Below are 13150 nucleotides of genomic sequence, written 5' to 3'. Positions count from 1 at the left end.
TAAATGTTCTACATTCCCGCCATCCACCAAAACCACCTATTTAAAATCTGGCTTCTTAAAAATGGCTTGTGTTAACTGATTGATATCTGTGTATTTTTCTGTTAACAGAAAGCTTTACTATTTTTGTTGACAGACAGGTATCTACAGAATGTGAATATTATAGCCCTCATCCCGCAGAATAGGACATGTGATCTAAAAAAAAAAAAATGATACTGCCTCCCCCAACTTATTATCTTATCCCTTAAATCAGCTTAGAGGCAGAAAATCTGTAGCTATAAATAGGCCGCATGCACAGCAGGCTAACCCTTCATTGGCATCGAGGCCACAGTCACTGTCACAATATTGTCTAGAAGCTTTGTTACTGAAACATGAATTAATTACTACAACTAAATAGCTTCATAACAGATCACAGCGGGCAAGTGTTCAAATCAGAATGTGTCAATGCTAATCTAAATCATTTTTACATAGCATTCTCTCCTGCATAGAACGCTGGTAGTGTATTGATCTTTCACAGGGTTTATTTACTAAAGGAATAATTGTCAGTAATTCCAAGTGCATTAAAAGTGAAATTCAAATTTAAGGCCATAATAGTTGAATTGGAAAAATTCTCCAAGTACGCTATGTATCCAGCTCGACTATTTCGGTCTAAAATTTTAAATTCACTTTGAATTCCCGATAGTTGCCCGTTCATCAAATAGCCCTGTAAATGTTCAGACAAATCATAATAAATTGGATGTATCATGTTTGTCATTGCTGTTTACACACAAGACTCGTTCGTTGTTTTTCACATACTCAGTACCATTATACATAGAAGTATTTGCAGTTTAGAAGTACACTTTGCTCTCCCTCTTACACCACTACCAGGTCCTGCCTATACACGCCTCTCAGCAATATCCACTGGTAGTGCCACGTCAGCGCCAGCCCAGCAGGAGTAGGGGAGTTACTGTTCATTGGCAAAGGAAATATACACCCTTAACTGCTTCACTGCTCGTGTGCCAACAGCCGGTGAATTCTTGCGCCAGTAGCAGAAGGAAAGAAATATTGCCAGGGGACATACTCTTTATAAGCCAGCCTTCTCACCCATATCTGTGCACAGCCCTCCCTCCTCCTCTGGCTGTTTTTCTGCGGCACCTTCAATAGCTTTGAGTCACTGGGTAGGAATGTTGGCAGCGGGCATTGAGCCACACCGGACTGGGAAAGCACTCAGCCACAAAACATCTCTATAATCCCACTCCACAATTTAGATTGCAGTATTACAGACTGCTGTACACAAACGCACATAATGTGTTTTGCATTCGTAAACACACACACAAATATTTGTCTTGCAGACAGGAGAATTAAAATTATATTTTTAATAAAAAACAAAGTGAAGACAATAAATAAAGAAGTTAGAAATGACGACGGGGGAAGTAAGGGACATGCTGGGGAATGTAAGATGAAAGACAAAGGGGAAAAACAAAGGGTTTATTCACTAAAGAGTGAGTGCTAGAGTATTGCAACAAACAGGTAAAAAAAAGCAGAGTTGGTGAAAAAAAGTCTTTACATTTTCCGTCTATACACTGACATCTAGTGGTATATTCATATACTGCGATACAAAATCCATGAACTGTCTCTTTAATACATTTAAACCATACAGACTAGCTATATAGACCCCAAAGACTTGATTAATGTGATCACCATTCTGGTATCTGATGAAAATACCTGCCCATGTTGTCCTGTGCAATCAGCATCCAAACTCTCCTTTTCCCCCAATAAATAATAACTATTTTGTATATCTTAAATTAATTAGTGTTCTCAAAAAACACAAAAAAATCAGAGGGAAGCCATCGAGTGTTCTACTCTCCATTTTACCCCCATGAATTGTTCTCAAAAACCCAGGGCCAGATTTTCTATTATTATTATTATGAGGCTGCTGTTTTTTGTTTTTTTTAGCATTATTTACTATATTCTTTGTGTTTTATTGTATACTGGTCTCTGAGGAAGTCCCCTGGTGAACGAAACGCGTAAGACCAATCCTTTTTATACTTTTTATAACCAATAAACCTTCTTTTTACCTATCTACCTGTCGGAGTCATGCATGGTTCCTGATACCGGGTGACATTTGATCCTATGAGGGAGACACTAGCCCCCCATAACATCGGGGGGAGGCACCAATAGAGCGCATATACTTTCAACATCCTGTGAGTGCAATCTATATCAGGAAATATTACATTTCTAAAACTGTATTATGCTATGTTTTATTTTATTTTATTTTATAGTCATCAGCTGAATCCCACACATATTGTATTCCCAGATTTTATATTAGGCAGAGTAAGCACCTGTCCTATAGGGGGCACCTATGCTATGTTCAGCATTTATAACTGGCGTTTTTGGAGCTTAGGTGTGCCGGTGAGGAGAGATAGGTACTAAGAACTTTGGCCAGTGTCTTCTCTGGTCCAGGCACCGCACCCCACCTCATCTATCTACCAGAGAGCCAGAAGCTGACACTCACAGCCAATTAATTAGCTAGTGCAGTGCTTATGTCAGGATAGCTAACAGGTGCTTCTGGGTCTCAGCTGAGGTAGTGGTAGTGGTAAGCTGTACCTTGCTGATCCCAGATAAGATATAAAAAACATGGTTTGACTCATTACAATGAAGGGGGGGGGGGGGGGCAAGGGCACTCTCGGGACCATAACCACTCCAGAGCTCTGCAGTTATTAGGGTGCTTGAAGTAGCCCATTAAATGGAAAATCAGATATGGCTTCAGATATCCCAGCCCATAGGAGCATAGAAACATAGAATGTGACGGCAGATAAGAACCATTCGGCCCATCTAGTCTGCCCAGTTTTCTGAATACTTTCATTAGTCCCTGGCCTTATCTTATAGTTAGGATAGTCTTATGCATATCCCACGCATGCTTAAACTCCTTTACTGTGTTAACCTCTACCATTTCAGCTGGAAGGCTATTCCATGCGTCCACTACCCTCTCAGTAAAGTAATACTTCCGGATATTATTTTTAAACCTTTGCCCCTCTAATTTTAGACTATGTCCTCTTGCTGTGGTAGTTTTTCTTCTTTTAAATATAGTCTCCTCCTTTACTGTGTTGATTCCCTTTATGTATTTAAATGTTTCTATCATATCCCCCTGTCTCGTCTTTCCTCCAAGCTATACATGTTAAGTTCCTTTAATCTTTCCTTGTAAGTTTTATCCTGCAATCCATGAACCAGTTTAGTTGCCCTTCTCTGAACTCTCTCTAAAGTATCAATATCCTTCTGGAGATATGGTCTCCAGTACTGCGTACAATACTCCAAGTGAGGTCTCACCAGTGTTCTATACAATGGCATGAGCACTTCCCTCTTTCTACTGCTAATACCTCTCCCTATACAACCAAGCATTCTGCTAGCATTTCCTGCTGCTTTATAACATTGTCTGCCTACCTTTAAGTCATCAGAAATAATCACCCCTAAATCGCTTTCCTAAGATGTTGAGGTTAGTAGAGTTTCAAATATCCTATACTCTGCCCTTGGGTTTTTACGCCCAAGATGCATTATCTTGCACTTATCCACGTTAAATGTCAGTTGTCACAACTCTGACCATTTTTCTAGTTTACCTAAATAATTTGCCGTTTGGTTTATCCCTCCTGGAGAATCAAACCGGTTGCAACTTTTCAGCAAAAAGACACACCTTACCATCAAGACCTTCTGCAATATCACTAATAAAATTTTTAAAGAGAATGGGTCCAAGTACAGATCCCTGAGGTACCCCACTGGTGACAAGCCCAAGCTTCGAATATACTCAATTGACTACAACCCTCTGTTGCCTGTCACTCGGCCACTGCCTTACATATTCAACAATATTGGAATCCAAACTTAAAGATTGCAGTTTATTGATAAGCCTTCTATGTGCAACAGTGTCAAAAGCCTTACTGAAATCTAGGTAAGCAATGTCTACTGCACCACCCTGATCTATTATTTTAGTTACCCAATCAAAAAAATCAATAAGATTAGTTTGGCATGATCTCCCTGAAGTAAACCCATGTTGTCTCTAAACTTGAAATCCACGTGATTTTAAATGTTCAACAATCCTATCCTTTAACATGGTTTCCATTACTTTCCCCAATACTGAAGTAAGGCGTACTGGCCTATAGTTGCCCGACTCCTCCCTTCTACCTTTCTTAAAGAATGCATACACACATATCCAGAGACAGAGACCATAGAGAACATTTCATATGTTTTGTCCATAAGACATGGTGCATTAATTGTAACTTAATTTCTTGTTCTACAGAAAGGGAAAGAATCGTGAATCAACCTACTTCTACAGACAAAATCCACAGGTGGTGTAAACTATCAAAGCTTGAAGACTAACAAGATGCTAGTAATACTGAATGATACAACAGACAGGATCATATGCAATATACTTATACGGAATCCACTTTAGGTTCCCAGTTTGACAACCCATTAACATTGCCAATGATACTGCATGTGCCACTGGACCAATTAAAGAATTTTTTGTGTTTGTGTTAATATTGTGTGTTGGGTCACACAGTAATCGTGACACTTGGTTGCTTTTGGTATGCGGAATATCCCATCATGGTTTGCTTGGCCTGCCTGGGGTTGAGTATAGTACCCAGCAGCCTCCTGGTGTAGTAGGGTAACTCCTCAGCAGTGATCGACTCAGGGATGCTCCTGGTCTTAACATTTCGGCTTCTGTGCCTGTCTTCCATGGCGTCCATGCGAGTGGTAAGTTGTGCTTGGGCCTTTTGGAGCTCTGCTGTCAGGGATTCCATTGTTAGGCATCTAACGAGTTGCCATTTTGTCTTGGCGCGAAGGTGCCAGAGGCCCTGGAAGGCCAGAGTAGGAGATCTCCAATATCCAAGGATCCTGATGGTTTGATGGATCCCTGGCATCTGGACTTCTTCCCCATACCTTTGGTGCTGATTTTGCTGCAAAAGGAGCATTTTATATTGCTTTTACAGGCTCGTTGCTGCGGAGCTCCCTTGTAGCACGTTTGCTCTGTTCGGCTGCTGACTCCGCCCCGCCGCCCCTTGGAAAGGTTTTTTAAAGCTTGCCAACACAGAAAGTCAGACGCCTTTTAGGAAAACTACTAAGTACCTCAAAAGTACGTCTTCAGAAATTAACACAGAATTTAATATGCGTCTCTGTGACCCAATTTCAACAAAAACTGTTAGACGTCAGCTTCATCAAACGGGAATTTGTGGTAGGACCTCTGGGCAATTGAAAAAAAAAATATATTTTTTGGGAGGCTCTGGAAGATTCAATGATAAGTAGATTTCTACCTCATTCGATAATTGCTGTTTTTTTTGTAGGTAGGGCAATCGTCACGTGGTTAATTAGGCTTCAAAATGCACATTACCAGCAATGCTGGGCAGCAAACCTTAAGATAACAAGCAAACAACTGGCAGTAGAACCTCATGCGTGACATTAATTTAAAATGACCAAAAATTAGCATTAGAACTACAACCATGATTTGAACGCTAGCTGTGTAAAAAAAACAATTGCAACTATGCTGAATAGAAAGACATCTGCTTTGATGTGGGAAAAAGGAATGAGCACAAACAGCAAAATCACTTTAATTTAGTGCAGGGAGTTTGTTGATCGATGTTTCATCTTTGCGAAAATGATCTGTAAAGTAGTTAATTATGTTAATATAAACACACATAAACTCCCACTACTCCTGAGCTGTAGCAGAAAATGGTTGCAGTATTTATGAGTCCAAATACATCAAACAGAAATCAAAAAGAGTTACCTGAGCTCTATACCAAATCCCTATGCACATTTACATAGCTGGAGGTTTTTAGTATCACTCAAATGGCCATTAAAGTGTAAGCTCACTTGCCAGGTCAAGGCAAAACCTCTTAGGTAAGTTTTACATTAACAATTCACGTTGCTGTTTTCGGCTAAAAGGCAAAATCTCTAATGAGACAGAGGGGGGTATTTATCTAGACCCCTAGACATTTATTAACCCTTAATAGGGTAAGCATGGGGTGGGCGGCAGCACTGTAACGTAATCAAATACAAACATACAATGTGAAGTCCTGTGCTTAAACTCCCACTACTCTTAGACAGCAGCGATGGCTACAGTATTCATCAGCCCAAATACATAGAGCAGAAACCAAAGAGAGATTCCTGCGCTCTATCCCAAATCCCTATGCACATTTAAATACATGGAGGATTTTTGTATGGCTCCAGTTTAATTATGCTAGTGGCTGCCACATTTTGCAGGTCAAAATGTAATTGCCAAATTTAAACAAGTTTCTGAAGACGTGTCTGCTGGCATGCATAATATGATCTATCCAATCCATATTTAAACAAGCTCGGTGTCAGGCAAGTACAATCAAACATTCAATTGTAGGTCAAATCTAGCTAATAGAAGATACAAAAAATCTAATTTTAGTTAGATGTATTCTGGATCTTACAGTGGCCACGCTAACGGAGTACCTAAAAAGATAAACATAGAAATCAGAAAAGTGATTGGTAAACAAGCCAAGATAGGGGAACAAAAGAAGCCATGATAGTCAAAGCACGCACCAAATCAATACCAAATGCACAGCCACTATGAACACACCAAGGAATTGCTAGAACTACGAAAGAGAGAAATGCTCTCCAATGGTTCTAGGTATGCATAAGTGTGAATACAGTTTAGGCATCAAATAAGCTGTTCTGAAAGATGCAAGAATACATGTTTGGCAAGAATATTGACATGATCTGGGCTTGCTAGAACGGCAATCCAGCCAGCAGAGGGCAGCATAGATTGACCTGCTAGCAGAGGAGTCTCCACAAGAGCATACTGAGCTGCCTTCATCAGGGTTAGTAGAAGTAAGTGGATTTGTAATGGTGGCCCCCAATTGTTGCAAGTGATACGAGTACCTGACTTTATAGTTGATTCCAATGCTTGTGGGTGAAATGGCTGAATTAGCATATTCTTCTTCAGCAATACAAAGTGGGTCAACACAGCAGACCCAGCTTTACACACTCACCTTTACAGACATTATGTCCCGCATGTACTGGGACCGTGACCACCTACATACCAGAGACACCACCAACAGAGACTGACGAAAACCCAGCGTATAACACTACCCCGAGTGATACACGATGAAGTCACATATGACCACAAAGCGGGCTAGGGGGACCGCATGATGCAATACGTGGGTGTTATGAAATGTGAAGATTTATCCTGACAAGTCTGACCATAATTCCCTGTCTCTTCTATTGTATAAGTTTGTAATCTGTCATTGTTCACTTGTATTACCATCACTGCACTTCAAAAATAAAGAATGTAAAAAAAAAAATACAAAAAAGAAAGTGGGTCAACATTGGTGTTTGGGGAACTAGGATGTCCATGGTTGTAAATTCTAAGGTTCCAGATTTATCAAAGGACAAGGCGTATGTGTGTTGAATGGATTTGGTGGGAATGCACCTGTAATGAGACATTATTAAGAAGTCTTGGAATGGGAATTACATGGAGTATTACTCTCTGCTCCCATTGGCTGCTTATCCTTTGGACAGGGAGAACATTGGGAATCATGTGAGGATAGATAATGTAGATGTTTGGCAATGGAACTGCAGCCATTTCCATCTTGACTAGATAATAAGGGGTGTTTTCCAGTGAAATGTTCTTAAATGTTTTAAATCTATAGCATGTGCCATTCCCACTTTTGACAACATTTAGCCTCATAGTCCTGGATACATTTGGACATTTTAATTCTCTTTATGGCTACAGTAGCTACTTATTGAATGTTGGCCTTTATGTGATGGGAGAGAGGTACTGAAGCTTTAGGGGATGACCTTAGAGAAGCATCCCATAAAGTGCTGGTAGTCCAACTACAACCACTATTCATTGGTAGCTGTAGTTTTAAATATGAATGCATGGGTGCGGGGCAACTCATTTTACCAGCTTGGCCGTTGATGATGAATAGGCCTATATTATTTTGTAGTAAAATGTTTATTAGAATTATTAATATTTATTAGAACTATTTATTTGACTTCCTACCTGTGGTCTGCTATGTGCTGGCCACTGCCTCTCTGACAGAAAGAAAGTCTCTGTTTGGAGCCAAGCTCGGCCGTGCAGGGATTAGTTCATTGGCTGCGTGGCACTCTAAGCCAAGGAGCTGTCTCTGCATAGCAAGTTTTAGCTCAGGGGAGCTAATGAAAGCTTTAACAAGGAACTTCTGGCTCTCTGTAGATGCTATGAGCATTGCCTGGTGGACCCGTTTAGCAAATGGTTTGACTACTTAGATTGGGTGGAAGCCTGACCAACTCCACAGCATGATGTAGTGGTTATGTCACTTGGAGTGTACCTTTAATGTAATTAGGGATGACTCAGTGGTGGGCCTATGCTTCCACCGCCTTCCCTTTTCACTTTGTTATTTTAAGGGTGCTAATCAACCATATAATATCCGTATGAGAACGAATGTTAATTTCATATACAAAAAAAAAAAAAAATTGAAATCATTCCCTTGGTACAATCCCTTACAAATTACTGTACATTGTATTGCTCCTGAGCTGTAATACTTGTAAACATGATATGATAAGCCCTTGCATTACTTCATCCCAATCTAAGAGCAAATCAACTCTCATACTACAGTTTTTCACAAATTTGCAGAACATTTCTTCCCATATATTATTTCTCTCTCATGACATATATTAATCCCCACTCACCTTCGATAACCTCTTTTACACCTCACTTTACAGAATGACTTGATCTGTCCCATCATCATATGCCCAACTCTGAGGTATATGTAATCAGGACAGTTTGGGGTCAGGATACAGGTCCACCAGAAAGGAGATATGTTAGCCTGGCATGTTTGCAGCCCAATTAACCAGCAGTTCTATTGGTCAGTCCTCATCAGGGTTGCTCATGTTCTGAACATATCTGAAGAGGTTTGTATGAGCAAACATGTTCTGGTGTAAGTTTACGAACGGCAATTACTGGAGAGTAAACTCAGGTTGGCGGGAGAGGGACCCATAATTCGAAATGTCCTTCTAAATTAAGAATACATTTTCAAGAACAACTCCCACAGATAGAGCTTGCTTTTGGGTGCTGTCCGTTACATCTGTATGTTTGCTCAAAGCTGTTTGCAGCTGTGCTTTCACGCTTTTATTAATTTATTTTTTAATCTGTATTTTTGAGTTAGGAGATACCACATACAACGTTACACATAGAACACTGCTTGTATGCAAGTATATATATCCTGTCCAAGTTTTTTAAAGAAATAACTTTAACTAAAAAAAAAAAAAAACCCAAACAAAATAATGGCTTGGTAAACAAATATGAAAGATCCAAGTTGAAACTGTGAAACCAGCCAACCTGTTAATATATTCTGCTGTACACTGAGTACCAATCCATGGTAACATAAACAGTACACATATCAAGTGTCGGCAATAAACGTTTTACTTTTTTTTTTTTCAATATGCCCCACGTGAACATTTTGCAATGAGTCTAATAAAAGAAGAAAATAAAAGTCAACCATGAGAACTAGAAGGTAAAGAGCTGCAAAGGACGGGGGGAAGTTAAAACTCCTGAAGGGGTATCTAAGGAGGATTGACAAAGTCATCTCAAATGGACCAACGTTGCTAGGGAGAAGACAAAGTTTCTTTCACTGTGGCAGTAAGTTGTTCCATAATCCAGATGGATTAAATTTTGGTATAGACCTGCTGTATGGTGGGCAACTATTATTTAAGCCAATTAGCCCATCTACCAGCCCAATCTAGTAAAGTTTTAGTCCACCTTGGACCTTGTACTTTCCTCAGAACAAATAAACTCAGGGCACGTTACAATCAATACACCTAAACAGATGATCCAACCAATCAGAAACTTTTGTCTTATATAAGTTTATCTTTGTCTTATTGGACCACAGGACATGGTTCCAGTAATCCATGTCCTTAGTCTGCTTGTCTTCAGCAGACTGTTTGCGGGCTTTTTTGTGCATCATCTTTAGAAGAGGCTTCCTTCTGGGACGACAGCCATGCAGACCAATTTGATGCAGTGTGCGGCGTATGGTCTGAGCACTGTCAGGCTGAGCCCCCATCCCTTCAAACTCTGCAGCAATGCTGGCGGCACTTATACGTCTATTTCCCAAAGACAACCTCTGGATATGACGCTGAGCACGTGCACTCAACTTGTTAGGTCAACTTTAGCGAGGCATGTTCTGAGTGGAACCTGTCCTGTGCTGCATCTCAGTTTCAGAGTCTTGGCAATCTTCTTATAGCCTAGGCCAGGGATAGGCAACCTTCGGCACTCCAGATGTTGTGGACTACATCCCCCATAATGCTCTAACACACATAATGCTGGCAAAGCATCATGGGAGGTGTAGTCCAATACATCTGCAGTGCCGAAGGTTGCCTATGCCTGACCTAGGCCATCTTTATGTAGCACAAAAAATGATTTTTTTTAGATCCTCAGAGAGTTCTTTGCCATGAGGTTGAACTTCCAGTGACCAGTATGACCAGTATGAGAGAGCGATAACACCAAATTTAACACACCAGCTCCCCATTCACACCTGGGACCTTGTAACACTAACGAGTCACATGACACCGCGTAGGGAAAATGGCTAATTGGGCCCAATTCGGACATTTCCACTTTGGTTTCATGTTGTACTCACTTTTGTAGCCCCATGTAGCTAGAGCGCAGCTAAGCGGAAAAAGGCCTTGACAGGGGTTAGGAGGCGGGCTTAGGAGGAAGTAAGCAAGGGTTGGATTATGGGTAAGTAGGATTGGCTATTTAAATGAGCAGCCATTTTAGGTGAGTCATTCTAACTTTCTACCTGGTTGAGTTTGTCCCACCCACCCTCCCTTTGTTTGTTATGTGTTTATTTAACCCGTTTCTTTCACAGCGGCGGGACGGGGAGCCGAAGGAGAGGAAATAGGCTCCCCTGGATGAACGTGAGGTGGAATAAACAGATTGTGGTCATCGATGGTTGAGAGGTTTCGAGTCCTGGAGGTGACTCAGAACCTGGTGGGGCAGGGGTATCCGGGTATACCCCTGCCGTGGTTAATGGATGGTTGGCACTTTGGAATGTTGGTGTATGTTATAAATATGTTATAAATATGTATAGGTGTTATTATATGGGGGTCATTGCCTTTTGTATGGTAGCCGAAGGAACAGGATGCGAGGGGGCGGAGTATGGGGGGCAATGACCCATGTTTAATATGTTAATTTATTATTGTTATTATTATTATTATTATTATGATTATTATTATTATTATAATTATTGGTTAATAAAGCTGTGGACAAATTTCCCCATAATACTTAGTGTCCGTGTGTTATTGGGTTAGGTTATGGGGGTGGTTTGTCCTGGATTCCGACTGCCCAAATGGCGACTATACACCTGTCATGTTGCCAACGGTTTAGACATTTATTTTGAGGTAACAACAAATTTACACTGTGATACAGGCTGTACACTTACTACTTTACATTGAAGCAGAGTGCCATTTCTTCAGTGTCACATGAAAAGATATAATAAAATATTTACAAAAATGTGAGGGGTGTGCACACTTTTGTGAGATACTGTAGGTCTCTCATCTAATACATTTAGACACTAAATTTTTACGATAGGCAAGAAAGGTTTGCTTGTGATCCAACAGTGTGTTCCAAACCTCTTTCACAGAAAACCAAAAGTAAAGTTGTATGAGATTCTGAGATTAAACATTAACCAAAAACAATGTAAAACTATGTGTAAAAAGAAACAGGTATTATGGACAAATTACGTGCAAATAAGAAGTTCCCACTGTGAATTGTGTAAATTTAGGTTGAATTAACAAATTATTCAGTGATATCAAAAGTGATGTCTAGAGTTGATATCTAAAGTGTTATCCCAGTTACCAAGTTAGCAAAAAATGTTGAAATGTATAATTTTCAGTAAATATTTATAGAACCCCTTTGGTGATGTAAGAAACTTAATCAATTATCTATTATTACAATTTTCACTCAGTGTGGGAAAAATGTTTCATGTTGCTGGAAAACCTCCTAACAAAGTAAAACTGATAAAAATATACTAGTACTATCCACGTAATCAGAAAAATTTCGACAGGAGAAACTTCTCATTAAGGAAAATATATGTTTATGTTGCAGCCTTGTGCTACATATGTAGATACAATTCCATTGTCCTATTGCTACAATTGTCAGTTGTCCATATAATAGCAGGTTTTTATTCTATTGTGTGATTTTTTTTTCTTCTCACCAATAAAGTCTATATATCACCACCACTCTGTTATCCTAATTGAGTCAGCTTGAGTTGTGCCCTTCTAGTTTCTCGGACTTGGGCTTCTTTGTCACGGCTCTCAACATGTCAATTATTTTCCAGTTTGGCTATTCTAGCCTTAAATTCTCATTATACTGAATAACTAAATGTAAAAGTAAACTGTCCCTTCTCTAGAAGTTACACCATTACATATAAACATTGAACAATCACTCATGAGCTTTTTTTCCATGAGACATGGCAGGCAACATAGACAAGTATTGCACCATCTAACATGCACAGATACACACCGTTACACACAGACACATACACTGACACATAGATGCACACACTGAAACACAGATACAGTTACACACACTGACGCATAGACACTGATGCATAGACACTGACGCATAGACACTGACGCATAGACACTGACGCATACAGATACACACACCGATACAAAGATACACACATAGACATGGATAATTCCTTAACATCCTTAACATCAGATAGTGTAAGCCAAAGTGAACCTAAACCACACACAATCACCATCCAGCTAACAATATTTATGTCTTTAACCCTCTTCTCTTCCCTTATGTTGCTTAAAGTGCTTCTTGAATATGTTACCAGATCTTATAAAATGCATAGAATTCTTGTTACTTTTCCTCTTTCTACAATGTAAAACCAGTGCAAGCAGAAGTTGCTAGCAACAGTGTCTACTCCCAGGGCCAGAGTAAGAGCCCAGTGGTCCTGGTGCTGACAATTATGATGGGCCTAATTTCAGAATCTTATCGACCAAAAACACTAACACGCTCTCAAGCGTCATGTATCTGATGGAGATGGTGCTGGAGGGAAAGAAAACAGCAGCTATAAGAACACAGATGCCCTATGCTAATCTCCCTCTAATGTGTTTTCATCTTTCAAGTAAATCCATAACCCCTAACATCAGTGACCAGTAAAGAAGGAAGTCA

Source organism: Pelobates fuscus, chromosome 5 (assembly GCF_036172605.1).
Source record: "Pelobates fuscus isolate aPelFus1 chromosome 5, aPelFus1.pri, whole genome shotgun sequence".
Lineage (NCBI taxonomy): Eukaryota > Metazoa > Chordata > Amphibia > Anura > Pelobatidae > Pelobates > Pelobates fuscus.
The sequence above is the reverse complement of the archived record's forward strand: the minus strand, read 5'-3'. Positions refer to the sequence as shown.